This window comes from Mustela erminea, chromosome 14 (genome assembly GCF_009829155.1).
Source record: "Mustela erminea isolate mMusErm1 chromosome 14, mMusErm1.Pri, whole genome shotgun sequence".
NCBI lineage: Eukaryota > Metazoa > Chordata > Mammalia > Carnivora > Mustelidae > Mustela > Mustela erminea.
Genome location: NC_045627.1, coordinates 14,563,905 through 14,580,516, shown reverse-complemented (window position 1 = coordinate 14,580,516; position 16,612 = coordinate 14,563,905).

Genomic DNA, 16,612 nt, shown 5'->3' with positions numbered 1-16,612 from the left:
CCAGTCAGTGGTGGCACCGCTGCCCCTTGGATTCAGTGAGGTCTCCAGACCTGTGGATCTTTCTGCACTCTGAGTTCCAGGAGTGAGTTGTGGATGGAACACAGAGTCCAATGGCAGAGAGACAGCAGTTCTAGCCCCTGCTCAGCCTCTTTGTCGCTGGGTGACCCCAAGCAGGGCTCTGAAGCTACATACCTCTTCCCTAAATTGGAGAATGTAATGGGTACTGCTAAGTGGGATGTAGAAAGTAATGACTCCTACGGTTCCTGCCTGGTGCCTGGGAGCACGTGTGGAGCCCAGAGGGAAGGCATTCTTGTCAGTGACCAATGTACCCATGCACCTGTCCTTCCACTTGTTGATTCTGGTGTCGTCCTTAAGAAACAAATGCCAAAGCTAAGGTCAGGAATATTTCTTCTTAGGCGTTCTTCTCTGAGGTTTATAGCTTTAGCTCTTAAATTAAGATTGTGACCCATATGGGGTTCATTTTGTGTCTCCTCTGAGGGCAGGGTCCATGGACCTTCCTTCAGTCATTTATAATTTTATGTATTTGTATGTGTAAGAAGGGACTGGTCAATAGATCCTCAAGAATTTGTAGAATAATATTTATTCTATCCTTGAAGAAATTCGCTGAGATTGTGAAAAGGAGGTTAATTTGTATCTTGTGTGGAGGTGGAGCAGTGTCCTTGTTAAGAGCACACTCCCCCCTCTGGTGGCCACAGGAGACATTGCAGGAGTTCCCTGATGTGTCTGCAAAGCAAGCCACAGTCAATGTGGGACATCTTCAAGGATTCAGAGAGATCCAAACAGTTCTGTAAAATTCAATGTTTTGGAGGGTGTCTTCTAGGAAATATGTGAAAAAAGTGCACTATTTCGAGAAATATTTTCTGAGAAGCCTAGTCAGGCCCTGAGTTCAGAAAGTAGGGAGAATGGTGGATGCTTCCCAAGAGGCACAGGGTGTACGGTGGGGTAGTGTGGAAGATAACTGGTCTACACCGAAGCTCTGTATATCCAGTTGAAAGAAAAAAAAGCCATATTTATGGGTTCCTGTGCTTACATTAACCATAAATCATTTTAGAAAAATTGAAAACTATCACTCAGCATATCTGTATCCTCTTTTCCCAGTTAGATGACATCAACTTATATTCCCAGCTTATTTTTTACTTATTAGGAGAAGATGATATCATATATTGAACCCTTAATGACTTTACAAAAATCCTTGCAGAACTAACAGATGGATTAAGTCCTAAACTTATTTTTTTAAGATTTTTCTTAAAGATTTTATTTATTTATTTTGAGAGAGAGAGACAGCGAGAGAGAGCATGAGTGAGGAGAAGGTGAGAGGGAGAAGCAGACTCCCCATGGAGCTGGGAGCCCAATGCGGGACTCGATCCCGGGACTCTGGGATCATGACCTGAGCCGAAGGCAGTCGTCCAACCAACTGAGCCACCCAGGTGTCCCAAGTCCTAAACTTATTGACACAGATTTAATATACAAAAATGAGTTTCATCTCTATACACGAATAATGTGCTGTCAAGAACAGAAATTAAGAAAATAGTTTGTAATTGATAATCACTCAAAAAGAATAAGATACATAGGAATTATTTTTACCCAGAGGTGAAAGACCTGCATACTGAAAACTTAAATCATTAATGAAAGAATTTGAAAAAGCCAGAATTAAGTCTGAAGACACCCAATGCTAATGGATCCCTAGAATATATGTAATCCAAAGGTCCACACTGTGTAAAGTAATCTAAATATTCAGTGAAAACCCCATCAAGATCTAATGCCATTTTCAGAAATAAAACCAATAATCCTACAAAGTGAATGATACCACGGAAGGCCCTGAATAGACAAAGCCATCTGGGGAAAGTACAAAACTGGAGGCATCATGCTTTCAGAGCAGAAAATCCAGCAAAAACCCCACACATTTGTAGTCAATTAATTTAGAACAAAAGCTCCAAGAATATAAAATAGGGAAGCAACAGTCTCCACCAAAAGTGGCTTTGGAAACACTGGGCAGCCTCAAGTAAAGCAATGCAACTGAATGTCTATCCCACGCGATCCACAACAACAAAGTCACAATGTGTCAAGGACTTCACCATGAAATACGTAGCTGAAAATTGGGCAGAATGTTATTAACACCCCTGATTTTTTATAACAAATTCCATGAACAAAATTTGAACTCCAGATTCTGAGATCAAGAGTCAGATGCTGTCCTAACTAAGCCAGCCAAGAATCTATTAAAACAATGGGGCACAGAGGCATCAGCAGAGATCTATTCATTTATCCCCCTTAACACATTTTTTTAGAAGAATGTTTCTTGACTTCCCTCTTGACACTGATTTTTGGATTTGACATCAGAAGCAAAATATACAATGAAAAATAAAATGGGACTGCATCAAACTAAAAGCCTTCTGTACAGCAAAGGAAATCTTCAGTCATCAACACACTGAAAAGACAACATACTGAAGAGAAGAAAATATTTGCAAACTACCTAATTGTTAAATGTCTCATATCCAAAATACTGAAGAACTCATATCATCAGGGAAATGCAAAAAAAGCCCAAAATGATGTCACCTGTCAGAATGACTAGTATCCAGTAGACTGAACAAGAAGGTTTGCCAATATCTAGAGGAAAGGGAACTGTGCTCTTTTGGTGGGACTGTATACAGGCTCTGTTGGTAGGACTGTAAGTGGGTGCAGCCACTATAGAAAACATTATCAATTTTTCTAAAAAAAAAATTCAAAATAGGGGCACCTGGCTGACACAGTCAGAAGAGTGAGACTCTTGATGTCAGGGTCATGAGGTTGAGCCCCATGTTGGGGGTAGAGAGTACTTTAAAAATGGATATAGAACAACCATATCCTCCAGCAATTCCCTTACATATTAGAATGAATCTAAGTCTTCTCTCTTCTAAAATGAAGGTGTATATGGGTGCGTGTGTGGCTCAGTCATTAAACGTCTGCCCTCAGTTCAAGTCAAAATCATAGGGTCCCGGGATCGAGTCCAACATTGGGTTCCCTGCTCAGTGGAGAGTCTGCGTCTCCCTCTCCCACTCCCCCTGCTTGTGCTCTCTCTCTCTCTCTTGCTGTGTCTCTCTCTCTGTCAAATATATAAATAAAATCTTTTAAAAAATAAAATAAAATGAAGGCATATAGTTTTATGTGTCCTGCTGTTTCTTTTTTTGTTTGTTTTGTTTTTTTAAAGATTTTATTTATTTATTTGACAGACAGAGACTACAAGAAGACAGAGAAGCAGGCAGAGAGAGAGAGAGGAAGGGAAGCAGGCCCCCTGCTGAGCAGAGAGCCTGATGTAGGACTCGATCCCAGGACCTTGAGATCATGACCTGAGACGAAGGCAGCAGCTTAACCCACTGAGCCACCCAGGCACCCCTGTCCTGCTGTTTCATTCCAGCACTGAGAGTCTCTGTTCCTTTGAAGTAGACTGTGAAGGGCCCTGGCCACCAAGGCTCAGGTAAACTTTCCTCCAGAGCTCTATTCAGATTCTGACAAGTTAGCTCTCAGTCTATTCCCCTTGTACCCACAGCTCTGCCTCCCCAGTCTTTCAAGACCCAGTCCACCATCCCCTGGGAACTTGATGTAGGTTTGTGGTTTGAATGACCCAGGACTTGCTGAGTCAGCACTGCCCCAAAGCTATGTCCTGAGCTGCCCCCTATAAACATGCCTGGGTCACAGGAACTTACTAACTTCTTAGCAGAATGCTCTCACAAGCACAGGTTCCCAACCTGTATACTTGCTGATCAGGGAGCATGTCCTGGCCATTGCTGTGTCACTGTATCCAATGAGCCATAAGGTGATCTGTGAAAATTCCTTCCACACTTGTCCCTCAAGCAGCCAAGTCAGATGCACATGATCACCAAAATGTTTCTGGCTTTAAGTCTTCTGCTACTCATGCAGCTATTTCCTTCCTACCTCAACAGTATCTGGAAGTGAGGAAACTCTACTGAGTCTTCTGATCTTGAAACCTTAGACCCTTCATCTATCCCATGGTCTGATGTGCCTGGTGTCTTCCTTCTGCTCTCAGGAATCTTTTTCTTCATAAGGTCCAGTCCTTGGCTCTGAGTGCTGCATTAACCCATGGAGTCCACCAGGTAACCTTCATGATCCTTAGAGTCTCCCTGTTGATAGCTTGGGAACAATAATCTGGAGTTTATGGATTTCTAGGAGTTTCTGTATTGAATAAGTGATATATATCAGTCTAGCTGTCTCAGATTTTGTTTTGTGGAGGGAAACATTGACGCTGACAGGGCAAACAAAGTCCATTCAAATGTAAGATATTTCATACATATACATGATCAAAAAGGAAAATTCAAATCATAATTTGTCTCACTTTATATTTAGTCAAAATGATGACCTAAGTTTGTTTTCTTCAAAAGGTCCACATAAGCAAGCAAGAGCCTATTTTAAGTGGTCATTTTGGCAGAAATCTAGGTGGTGTTTTTCCTCTCCCATCACTGACCTTTTCTTCCTCCAACTTGCAACACATAACCTATTCTTTCTTCCTCTTTGGAAGGAAGCCAGGTGCCCACCTTAATGCTCAATCCCTGAATAATAGGGTCTTCTGATAATCACACAGAAACAATGGCTGGCCCAGTTGAAGAAGACAGATTACCCACAGGGGAATTGCATTTCCACTTTTGGCAACATTATCTGAGGTGAAATGTTAGATCCCAATTGGGGAAATTTGGAGCGAATTTTCCTCAACTCCTTCCAGAGGTGAATGTGGGATGTGACTGCACCAGGGCCTGACTGCTACAGCAAGGAACACTGCTCCAGAACTCCAGACTATGAAGACTATGGGAGGATTAACTCTGAAACTGCCTGTAATCAAAAAAGAGTTTGTGAGTGAGGGAAGGAGAAACAGTGAAGCATCAGTGTGGAAAATACCCACTGGATGCCCAAAGTATTTGAATGCTGAGCAAGGACTGGGCCTGATGTCTTGCACCTGGCATGTGTCCCCACAGGAGACTCTCTCAAGCAAGGACTAAAGCCATAGTTGATGCCAAACTCAGTAGAAATTTACAGTCTCTTCCAGGCAGTGAAGATGTGAGAGAAAGTGCTTGGGCTTTGGAAACAAGGAACCAAAACTTCAGTGCCCAGTTTATCATATCATATAGTAGTCCTCAAGTCTGTTCCCTCACACAGCACACAAAGACCATGATGGTGCCTTTTCTTTTCTCATGCTTGATCAAATGCCATGAGGGAAATCTAAAGCCTGCTCAGAGGTGAGGTTTACTGTTAGATGAAGTTATTACGGACTCATTAACAGAGATTCTGAAGTGTGGTTTTTGTTCATTTACCACCCTGTGAACATGTTTTTCAGTGGTGATGACATTTATACCCAGGTTTGTTGAGGTGCTACTTGGTGTACAATGAACTGAGACCCAAGCATCACCAGGCTTTCCTCAAGAGAAGGCACAGGGTCCAAGTGGATGCTCATTGCTCACAATCCTTGTCTTGACTTCTGGGCATTACCTGTAAGACTGGCCAAGAGGGAAGTACAGTCAACATGAGTTAAAAACTTGCCATACCAGCATTTTTAGGACCTTTCACATGATGATCCCATGCCAATGGTTAAGTGGTTCTTTAGATAAACAAAAAAAACAGAAATAAAATAAATAGAAAAAGAGACAAATAGAAAGAGAACGAAAACTTCTCATCTCTGTCTATGAAGCCAGCATTAACGTGGTCCTCAAACTAAGCAAAGATCCCATGAAAAAGAAGAATTTCAGACCAATATCCCAATGAATATGGACACCAAGATTCTCAACAAGATCCTAGCTAATAGGATCCAACAGTACATTAAAAGGATTATCCGCCATGACCAGGTAAGTTTGATCTCTGGGATGCAAGGGTGGTTCAATATCCGCAAATCAATCAATGTGACAGAACAAATCAATAAGAGAAGAGAACCACATGGTCCTCCCAATTGATGAAGAAAAAGAATTTGACAAAATACAGAATCTGTTCCTGATTAAGATGCTTCAAAGTATAGGGACAGAGGGAACATTCCTCGACTTCATCAAATCTATCTATGCAAAACCCACAGCAAATATCATCCTCAATGGGAAAAACCTGACAGCCTTCCCTTTGAGATCAGGAACACGATAAGGATGTTCACTCTCACCACTCCTGTTCAACATAGTACTAGAAGTCCTAGAAACAAGAGACAGCAAAAAGAAATAAAACGTACTCAATTTGGGAAAGAAGTCAAACTCTCTTTCTCTGCAGATGTTGTGATTCTTTATACCCAAAAGACTCCACCCCCAAACTACCAGAACTCATATAACAATTCAATAATATGGCAAGATACAAAATCAATGCACAGAAATAACTTGCTTTCTTATTCACTATCCATGAAAATACAGAAAGGGAAATTAGAGAATTGATTCCATTTACTATAGCTCCAAGAACCACAAAATACCTTGGAATTAACCTAACCAAAGAGGTAAAGCATCTGTACTTGAGGAACTAAAGAATACTCATGAAAGAAATTGAAAAAGACACAAAAAGTTGGAAAAGTATTCTATGCTCATGGAACGGAAGAATAAACATTGTTAAAATGTCTGAACTGCACAGAGCTTTCAATTCCATCCTGGTTCCATGGAACTTTCAATTCCATCCCAGTCAAAATTCCACCAGCATTTTTCAAAGTGCTGGAACAAGCAATCCCAAAATTCGTATGGAACCAGAAAAGATCCCAAATTGATAAGGAAATGTTCAAAAAGAAAAACAAAACAAGTGGCATTATGTTGCCTTATTTCAAGCTTTATTACAAAGCTGTGATCACCAAGACAGCATGGTACTGGCACAAAAACAGACACATAGACCAGTGGAAAACAGGAGAGAGCCCAGATATGGATGCAAAACTCTATCGTCAAATAATCTTTGACAAAACAGGAAAAAATATCCAGTGGAAAAAAGACAGTCTCTTCAATAAATGGTACTGGGAAAAATGGACAGCTATATATACAAGTATGAAGCTTGACCATCCTCTTACACCATACACAAAGATAAACTCAAAATGAATAAGAGACTTCAACGTGAGGCAGGAATCTATCAAAATCCTAGAGGAGAACATAGGCAGTAAGCTCTTCATTGGACATCATCCACAGCAACTTCTTTCAAGACATGTCTCAAAATGCAAAGGAAACGAAAGCAAAAATGAACTTTTGGGACTTAATCAAGATCAAAAACTTCTGCACAGCAAAGGAAACAGTCAATAAAACAAAGAAGTAACCCACAGAATGGGAGAAGATATTTGCAAATGACAGTACAGACAAAGGGCTGTTATCCAAGATCTATAAAGAACTCCTCAAACTCAACACTCAACACGCAAAAAAGAAGATAATCTTGTCAAAAAATGAGTAGACAGGAACAGACACTTCTCCAAAGAAGACATACAAATGGCTAACAGACATATGAAAAAATGGTCATCATCATATAATCAGGGAGATTCAAATCAAAACCACTTTGAGATACCACCTTACACCAGTTAGAATGGCCAAAATTAACAGCACAGGAAACAACAAGTGTTGGAGAAGATATGGAGAAAGGGGAATCATTTTCCAGGGTCCTGTCCCTTGAGCTCTCCGATTGGGGAACCCTGAGTCACACCCCACAAGTCCACCTGCCACCCAGGCAGAAACAATGCCTTTCAGAGCTGTGGAAAAGCCTCAGAGTGAGAGAAACCTTTGTGACCCAACAGGGCCATATCCAAGCTCTGGCACCATGGCGGGTCAAAAGTCAGACGCTGACGCCTGGCCAAAACCCCTCCCTCAACTCTGCTCCAGGAAAGCTCCCCTGCGATGGGGCCCCCGGGTGGGCCCCATGGTCTCCACACGTTTTCCAGATGGCCGAGACATGCCCTAGGGAAGAAAGCGCTCTAGGCCACAGGGGACAGGGCAGTCCAAAGGGCTGCCCAACACCGACCAATTCTCACGAGTTTTCTGCCCAAATCTTTATCAATTTGGGCAGAAAGCTCGTGAGAATTGGCCAGAAACCCCCCAGCAAACTCGGTTCATGCAACGCATGTCTGCCTGGCCCGGGATCCCGAGTTGTCCCAGTTCGAACCCTGCCAGAAAGCCCTCTGTGAGTCAGGTGCAGGCGAGGCCAATGCCTCCTGCTCCTCAGCCTCCAGGGGTCCCCTCCCTGGTGCTGGCAGATTCCCCTAGTCCTGGGCCTGAATCCTCACCTGGTTTTTCAGTCTTCCTTTTCCAGGGTCCTGTCCCTCGAGCCCTCCAACTGGGGAACCCTGATTCCCACGCCACGAGTCCACCTGTCACCGAGCCAGAAATGGTGCCTTTCAGAGCTGCGGAAAACCCTCAGTGTGAGAGAAACCTTTGTGCCCCCACTGAGGCCATCCCCAAACTACAGTGCCATAGCAGGCTGAAAAGTTGGAGGCTGACACCCGGCCAAAACCCCTCCAACAACTCTGCTCTGGGACACTGTGCCAGGGCTCCCAGGTGGGCCACGTTGTCTCAGTGCATTTTCCCAATGGCCGAGACATGCACCGAGCGAGAAAGCACTCTAGGCCACGGGGGACAGGGCGGTTCCAAGGGCCGCCCTGTCCCCATTGATTTGGGTAGAAAGCTCATGAGAATTGGCTGGCGTTGGGCAGCAATTGGGACTGCAATGTCCCCTGTGGCCTAGAGAGATTTCTTGCTCGGTGCATGTCGCAGCCATCCAGAAAATGCGCTGAGATGACCCTGCCCACCCAAAGGCCCCTGCCCAGGGGAGCTTTCTAAGAGCAGAGTTAAGGGAGGGTTTGGGGCCAGGCATAAGGCTCCAACTTTTCCTTCTGGTTTGGTGTTGACTGTTGGGGATGAAGTTGACAGTGGGGGCAAGAAGTTTTCTCTTGCTCTGAGGGTTTTTGCACAGCTCTGAAAGGCAGCATTTCCTTTTCGTTGCAGGTGGATTCATTGGGAACAGGACCCTGGAGAAGGAAGACTGATAAACCAGGTGAGAGTCAGGGCCCTGGCCTAGGGGCATGGCAGGCCCCATCTACCGGCGCCACCTCAGGAGGCTGAGTAGCAGGAGGTGGTGGCCTCGCCTGTGCGTGACACACTGTGGGCTTACTGGCAGGGTTCGAGCCGGGACAACTCAGAATCCTGTGCAAGGCCCAGGATCCTTGACATGCTGAAAATCTAAGGGGCCACACACCTAAGGGGGTGGCCCTGCAGACATGTGGCACATGAAGTGAATTTGCCACAGGTTTTCCAGCCAATTCTCACAAGCTTTCTGCCCAAATCGATATCGATATTGATTTGGGCAGAGAGCTTGTGAGAATTGGCCGGCATTGGGTGACTATTCAAACCGCACTGTCTCTCATGGCCTAGAGTGCTTTCTCACTCAGTGCATGTCGCGGCCATCTGGAAAACATGCCGAGAACATGCTGCCCACCCAAGGGCCCCTGCACAGGGGAGCTTTCCAGGAGCACAGTTGAGGGACAGAGTATGGCCGGGCGTCAGCCTCCGACTCTTCAGCCCAGTGTGGCACCAATGGTTGGGGATGGCCTCAGTGGGGACATGAAAGTTTCTGAGGGTATTCCACAGCTCTGAAAGGAACCATTTCCTCCTGGTTGACATGTGGACCCATGGGGTGTGACTCAGGGTTCCTCAACTGGAGGGCTCGATGGACAGGACCCTGGAAAAGGAAGGCTGAAAATCTAAGTGAGGGTGAGGGCCCAGGTCCCATCTACCTGCTCCAGGGAGGGTACCCCAGGAGGCTGAGTAGCAGGAGGCGGTGGCCTCACCAGCTCCTGCCTCACGGAGGGCTTTCTCACAGGGTTCAAGCTGGTGGAACTCGGGATCCCAGGCCACGCCCAGGGGGCAGCACTGCAGACTTGTAGCACATGAAGCGTGTTTGCTGGATGTTTTCTGGCCAATTCACAGGAGCTTTCTGCCCAAATCCTTATCTCTTCACAGATGACATGATGAGAGGTAAGGTGTTTAATGATCCTGACTATGCAGAAAAATGAGACTGCTAATCCACCATGGAGGAAATGGAAGGCATGTCTGTAGTATAAGAGATTTCTTTGAACCAGCAAGCCCTGGTATGAAAGTCAGTGATAAACGACAGCTGCCCAATTGAGGCAGAACTACTGGTAGTCCACAAAACTCAGGAATGAAGGGTTGGGTCACTCCACCAGATAAAGAATCATGACCAGCTGAGGTGCTTGTTCACAGTGAATGTAATGTAGAACAAGCACCCAAAGTAGCAGGTAGAATACCAGCTATGACCATGTGACCAGTTACAGAAATAAGGACTCTAATTATTTTTTTCATAAGATTTTGTTCATTTGTTCCTTTGTTCAGAGTGCAAGTGGTGGGTGGGACAGAGGCAGAGGGAGAGAGAATCTCCAGCGATTCCATGCTGAGCACAGAGCCCCATGTGGTGCTCAATCTCACGACACTGACATCATGACCTGGGCCAAAACCAAGAGTTGGAGGCTTAACAAACTCAGGCACCCCGGCATTCCAGGACTCTAATTCTTATGAGTATTTCTTCCTTATTTTGTTATGAGTATTTTTGTGTTGATCCATCTGTTTTCTTGCTTCAGTTGAAGGTCTTAAAAGAAAAGACTGAGGTCCCCAAGTGTGAAGGAGTTCTGCCTCCAGGCAGGGATCAGACTCAAACTGCCACATCAGCTTGGTCTGCCACCAATCAGCAGAGTTCAAACATGCCAGCTTTCACAGTCAGCAAATTCTTTAAATCTCTCTCTTTCTCTGTCTCTGTCTTTCTCTTTTTCTCTCTCAGTAAACACATATACACATTCTAGAACCCTACTACAGAAAGTACTTCACATTTGTAATTAAGAAAAGGGTGAATAAGGAATGGAAGATGGGCATCATATTTACTCAGAAATTACTGGCATGTGCCTTGGCTATTAATTATAAAAATTCTAACAGAAGTTTCTAGTAAATTCTCAACAAGTACCATCAAAGAAAGTATAGAAAAGGACTAGGCTAGGGGAGGAGTCAAGATGGCGGAGAAGTAGCAGGCTGAGACTGCTTCAGCTAGCCGGAGATCAGCTAGATAGCTTATCTAAAGATTGCAAACACCTGAAAATCCATTGGCAGATCGAAGAGAAGAAGAACAGCAATTCTGGAAACAGAAAAACAACCACTTTCTGAAAGGTAGGACCGGCGGAGAAGTGAATCCAAAGCGACGGGAAGATAGTCCCCGGGGGGAGGGGCCGGCTCCCGGCAAGCGGCGGAGCAACGGTGCACAAAATCAGGACTTTTAAAAGTCTGTTCCGCTGAGGGACATCGCTCCAGAGGCTAAACCGGGGTGAAGCCCACACGGGTTCAGCGTGGCCTCAGGTCCCGCAGGGTCACAGAAGGATCAGGGGTGTCTGAGTGTCGCAGACCTTGCGGGTATTGGAACGGGAAAGCCGGCTACAGAGACAGAGCCGACAGTAAGCTCACAGCTCGGTGTTACCTTGAACTGGTTGCAGGCTCGGAGAGCTCGGAGCGCGGCTGGAGGTCAGGCAGACGGGAGTAACTGGGCGCTGTTCTCTGAGGGCGCACTGGGGAGTGCGGCCCTGGGCTCTCGGCTCCTCCGGGCCGGAGACCAGGAGGCCGCCATTTGTATTCCCGTCCTCCGGAACTCTACGGAAAGCGCTCAGGGAACAAAAGCTCCTGAAAACAAACCCGAGCGGATTACTCACCCCGGCCCCGGGTAAGGGCGGTGTAATTCCGCCTGGGGCAAAGACACTTGAGAATCACTACAACAGGCCCCTCCCCCAGAAGATCAACAAGAAATCCAGCCGAGACCAAGTTCACCTACCAAGGAGTGCGGTTTCAATACCAAGGAGAGCAGCAGAATTCCAGAGGAGGAGAAAGCCAAGCACTGAACTCATGGCTTTTTCCCTCTGATTTTTTTTTAGTCTTGCAGTTAATTTAATTTTTTTCTTTTTCATTTTTTTTTTTTTCTCGCCTTCGGGTAAAATTTTTTTTTTTTTTAACTGTTACATTTTTCTTTTTTAACGATTTTTTACTAGTTTATCTAATATATATATTTTTTCTTTTTTACATTTTTCTTAGGTGTTTTTCTTTTTTTTTAATTCTTTCCTTTTCTTTTTTTTTTTTTATTTTTTTTTCTTTCTTCCTTTTTGAACCTCTTTTTATCCCCTTTCTCCCCCCTCACGATTTTGGATCTCTTCTAATTTGGTTAAAGCATTTTTTCCTGGGATTGTTGCCACCCTTTTAGTATTTTACTTGCCCCTTCATATACTCTTATCTGGACAAAATGACAAGACGGAAAAATTCAACACAAAAAAAAAGAACAAGAGGCAGTACCGAAGGCTAGGGACCTAATCAATACAGACATTGGTAATATGTCAGATCTAGAGTTCAGAATGACAATTCTCAAGGTTCTAGCTGGGCTCGAAAAAGGCATGGAAGATATTAGAGAAAACCTCTCGAGAGATATAAAAGCCCTTTCTGGAGAAATAAAAGAACTAAAATCTAACCAAGTTGAAATCAAAAAAGCTATTAATGAAGTGCAATCAAAAATGGAGGCTCTCACTGCTAGGATAAATGAGGCAGAAGAAAGAATTAGTGATATAGAAGACCAAATGACAGAGAATAAAGAAGCTGAGCAAAAGAGGGACAAACAGCTACTGGACCACGAGGGGAGAATTCGAGAGATAAGTGACACCATAAGACGAAACAACATTAGAATAATTGGGATTCCAGAAGAAGAAGAAAGAGAGAGGGGAGCAGAAGGTATACTGGAGAGAATTATTGGGGAGAATTTCCCCAATATGGCAAAGGGAACGAGCATCAAAATTCAGGAGGTTCAGAGAACGCCCCTCCAAATCAATAAGAATAGGCCCACACCCCGTCACCTAATAGTAAAATTTACAAGTCTCAGTGACAAAGAGAAAATCCTGAAAGCAGCCCGGGAAAAGAAGTCTGTAACATACAATGGTAAAAATATTAGATTGGCAGCTGACTTATCCACAGAGACCTGGCAGGCCAGAAAGAGCTGGCATGATATTTTCAGAGCACTAAACGAGAAAAACATGCAGCCAAGAATACTATATCCAGCTAGGCTATCATTGAAAATAGAAGGAGAGATTAAAAGCTTCCAGGACAAACAAAAACTGAAAGAATTTGCAAATACCAAACCAGCTCTACAGGAAATATTGAAAGGGGTCCTCTAAGCAAAGAGAGAGCCTACAAGTGGTAGATCAGAAAGGAACAGAGACCATATACAGTAACAGTCAACTTACAGGCAATACAATGGCACTAAATTCATATCTCTCAATAGTTACCCTGAATGTTAATGGGCTAAATGCCCCTGTCAAAAGACAAAGGGTATCAGAATGGATAAAAAAACAAAACCCATCTATATGTTGCCTCCAAGAAACTCATTTTAAGCCCGAAGACACCTCCAGATTTAAAGTGAGGGGGTGGAAAAGAATTTACCATGCTAATGGACATCAGAAGAAAGCAGGAGTGGCAATTCTTATATCAGATCAATTAGATTTTAAGCCAAAGACTATAATAAGAGATGAGGAAGGACACTATATCATACTCAAAGGGTCTGTCCAAGAAGAAGATTTAACAATTTTAAATATCTATGCCCCCAACGTGGCAGCAGCCAACTATATAAACCAATTAATAACAAAATCAAAGAAACACATCAACAATAATACAATAATAGTAGGGGAATTTAACACTCCCCTCACTGAAATGGACAGATCATCCAAGCAAAATATCAGCAAGGAAATAAAGGCCTTAAACGACACACTGGACCAGATGGACATCACAGATATATTCAGAACATTTCATCCCAAAGCAACAGAATACACATTCTTCTCTAGTGCACATGGAACATTCTCCAGAACAGATCACATCCTCGGTCCTAAATCAGGACTCAACCGGTATCAAAAGATTGGGATCATTCCCTGCATATTTTCAGACCACAATGCTCTAAAGCTAGAACTCAACCACAAAAGGAAGTTTGGAAAGAACCCAAATACATGGAGACTAAACAGCATCCTTCTAAAGAATGAATGGGTCAACCGGGAAATTAAAGAAGAATTGAAAAAAATCATGCAAACAAATGACAATGAAAATACAACGGTTCAAAATCTGTGGGACACAACAAAGGCAGTCCTGAGAGGAAAATATATAGCGATACAAGCCTTTCTCAAGAAACAAGAAAGGTCTCAGGTACACAACCTAACCCTACACCTAAAGGAGCTGGAGAAAGAACAAGAAAGAAACACTAAGCCCAGCAGGAGAAGAGAAATCATAAAGATCAGAGCAGAAATCAATGAAATAGAAACCAAAAAAACAATAGAACAAATCAACGAAACTAAGAGCTGGTTCTTTGAGAGAATTAATAAAATTGATAAACCCCTGGCCCGACTTATCAAAAAGAAAAGAGAAAGGACCCAAATAAATAAAATCATGAATGAAAGAGGAGATATCACAACTAACACCAAAGAAATACAAACTATTATAAGAACATACTATGAGCAACTCTACGCCAATAAATTTGACAATCTGGAAGAAATGGATGCATTCCTAGAAACATATAAACTACCACAACTGAACCAGGAAGAAATAGAAAGCCTGAACAGACCCATAACCAGTAAGGAGATTGAAACAGTCATTAAAAATCTCCAAACAAACAAAAGCCCAGGGCCAGATGGCTTCCCGGGGGAATTCTACCAAACATTTAAAGAAGAACTAATTCCTATTCTCCTGAAACTGTTCCAAAAAATAGAAATGGAAGGAAAACTTCCAAACTCATTTTATGAGGCCAGCATCACCTTGATCCTAAAACCAGACAAGGATCCCACCAAAAAAGAGAGCTATAGACCGATATCCTTGATGAACACAGATGCGAAAATACTCAACAAAATACTAGCCAATAGGATTCAACAGTACATTAAAAAGATTATTCTCCACGACCAAGTGGGATTTATTCCAGGGCTGCAAGGTTGGTTCAACATCCGCAAATCAGTCAATGTGATACAACACATCAATAAAAGAAAGAACAAGAACCATATGATACTCTCAATAGATGCTGAAAAAGCATTTGACAAAGTACAGCACCCCTTCCTGATCAAAACTCTTCAAAGTGTAGGGATAGAGGGCACATACCTCAATATCATCAAAGCCATCTATGAAAAACCCACCACAGATATCTTTCTCAATGGAGAAAAACTGAAAGCTTTTCCGCTAAGGTCAGGAACACGGCAGGGATGTCCATTATCACCACTGCTATTCAACATAGTACTAGAGGTCCTAGCCTCAGCAATCAGACAACAAAAGGAAATTAAAGGCATCCAAATCGGCAAAGAAGAAGTCAAATTATCACTCTTCGTAGATGATATGATACTATATGTGGAAAACCCAAAAGACTCCACTCCAAAACTGCTAGAACTTATACAGGAATTCAGTAAAGTGTCAGGATATAAAATCAATGCACAGAAATCAGTTGCATTTCTCTACACCAACAGCAAGACAGAAGAAAGAGAAATTAAGGAGTCCATCCCATTTACAATTGCATCCAAAACCATAAAATACCTAGGAATAAACCTAACCAAAGAGACACAGAATCTATACTCAGAAAACTATAAAGTACTCATGAAAGAAATTGAGGAAGACACAAAGAAATGGAAAAATGTTCCATGCTCCTGGATTGGAAGAATAAATATTGTGAAAATGTCTATTCTACCTAAAGCAATCTACACATTTAATGCAATTCCTATCAAAGTACCATCCATCTTTTTCAAATAAATGGAACAAATAATGCTAAAATTTATATGGAACCATAAAAGACCTCGAATAGCCAAAGGGATATTGAAAAAGAAAGCCAACGTTGGTGGCATCACAATTCCGGACTTCAAGCTCTATTACAAAGCTGTCATCATCAAGACAGCATGGTACTGGCACAAAAACAGACACATAGATCAATGGAACAGAATAGAGAGCCCAGAAATAGACCCTCAACTCTATGGTCAACTAATCTTCGACAAAGCAGGAAATAATGTCCAATGGAAAAAAGACAGCCTCTTCAATAAATGGTGCTGGGAAAATTGGACAGCCACATGCAGAAAAATGAAATTGGACCATTTCCTTACACCACACACAAAAATAGACTCAAAATGGATGAAGGACCTCAATGTTCGAAAGGAATCCATCAAAATCCTTGAGGAGAACACAGGCAGCAACCTCTTTGACCTCTGCCGCAGCAACATCTTCCTAGGAACAATGCAAAAGGCAAGGGAAGCAAGGGCAAAAATGAACTATTGGAATTTCATCAAGATCAAAAGCTTTTGCACAGCAAAGGAAACAGTTAACAAAATCAAAAGACAACTGACAGAATGGGAGAAGATATTTGCAAACGACATATGAGATAAAGGACTAGTGTCCAGAATCTATAAAGAACTTAGCAAACTCAACACCCAAAGAACAAATAATCCAATCAAGAAATGGGCAGAGGACATGAACAGACATTTCTGCAAAGAAGATATCCAGATGGCCAACAGACACATGAAAAAGTGCTCCATATCACTCGTCATCAGGGAAATACAAATCAAAACCACAATGAGATATCACCTCACACC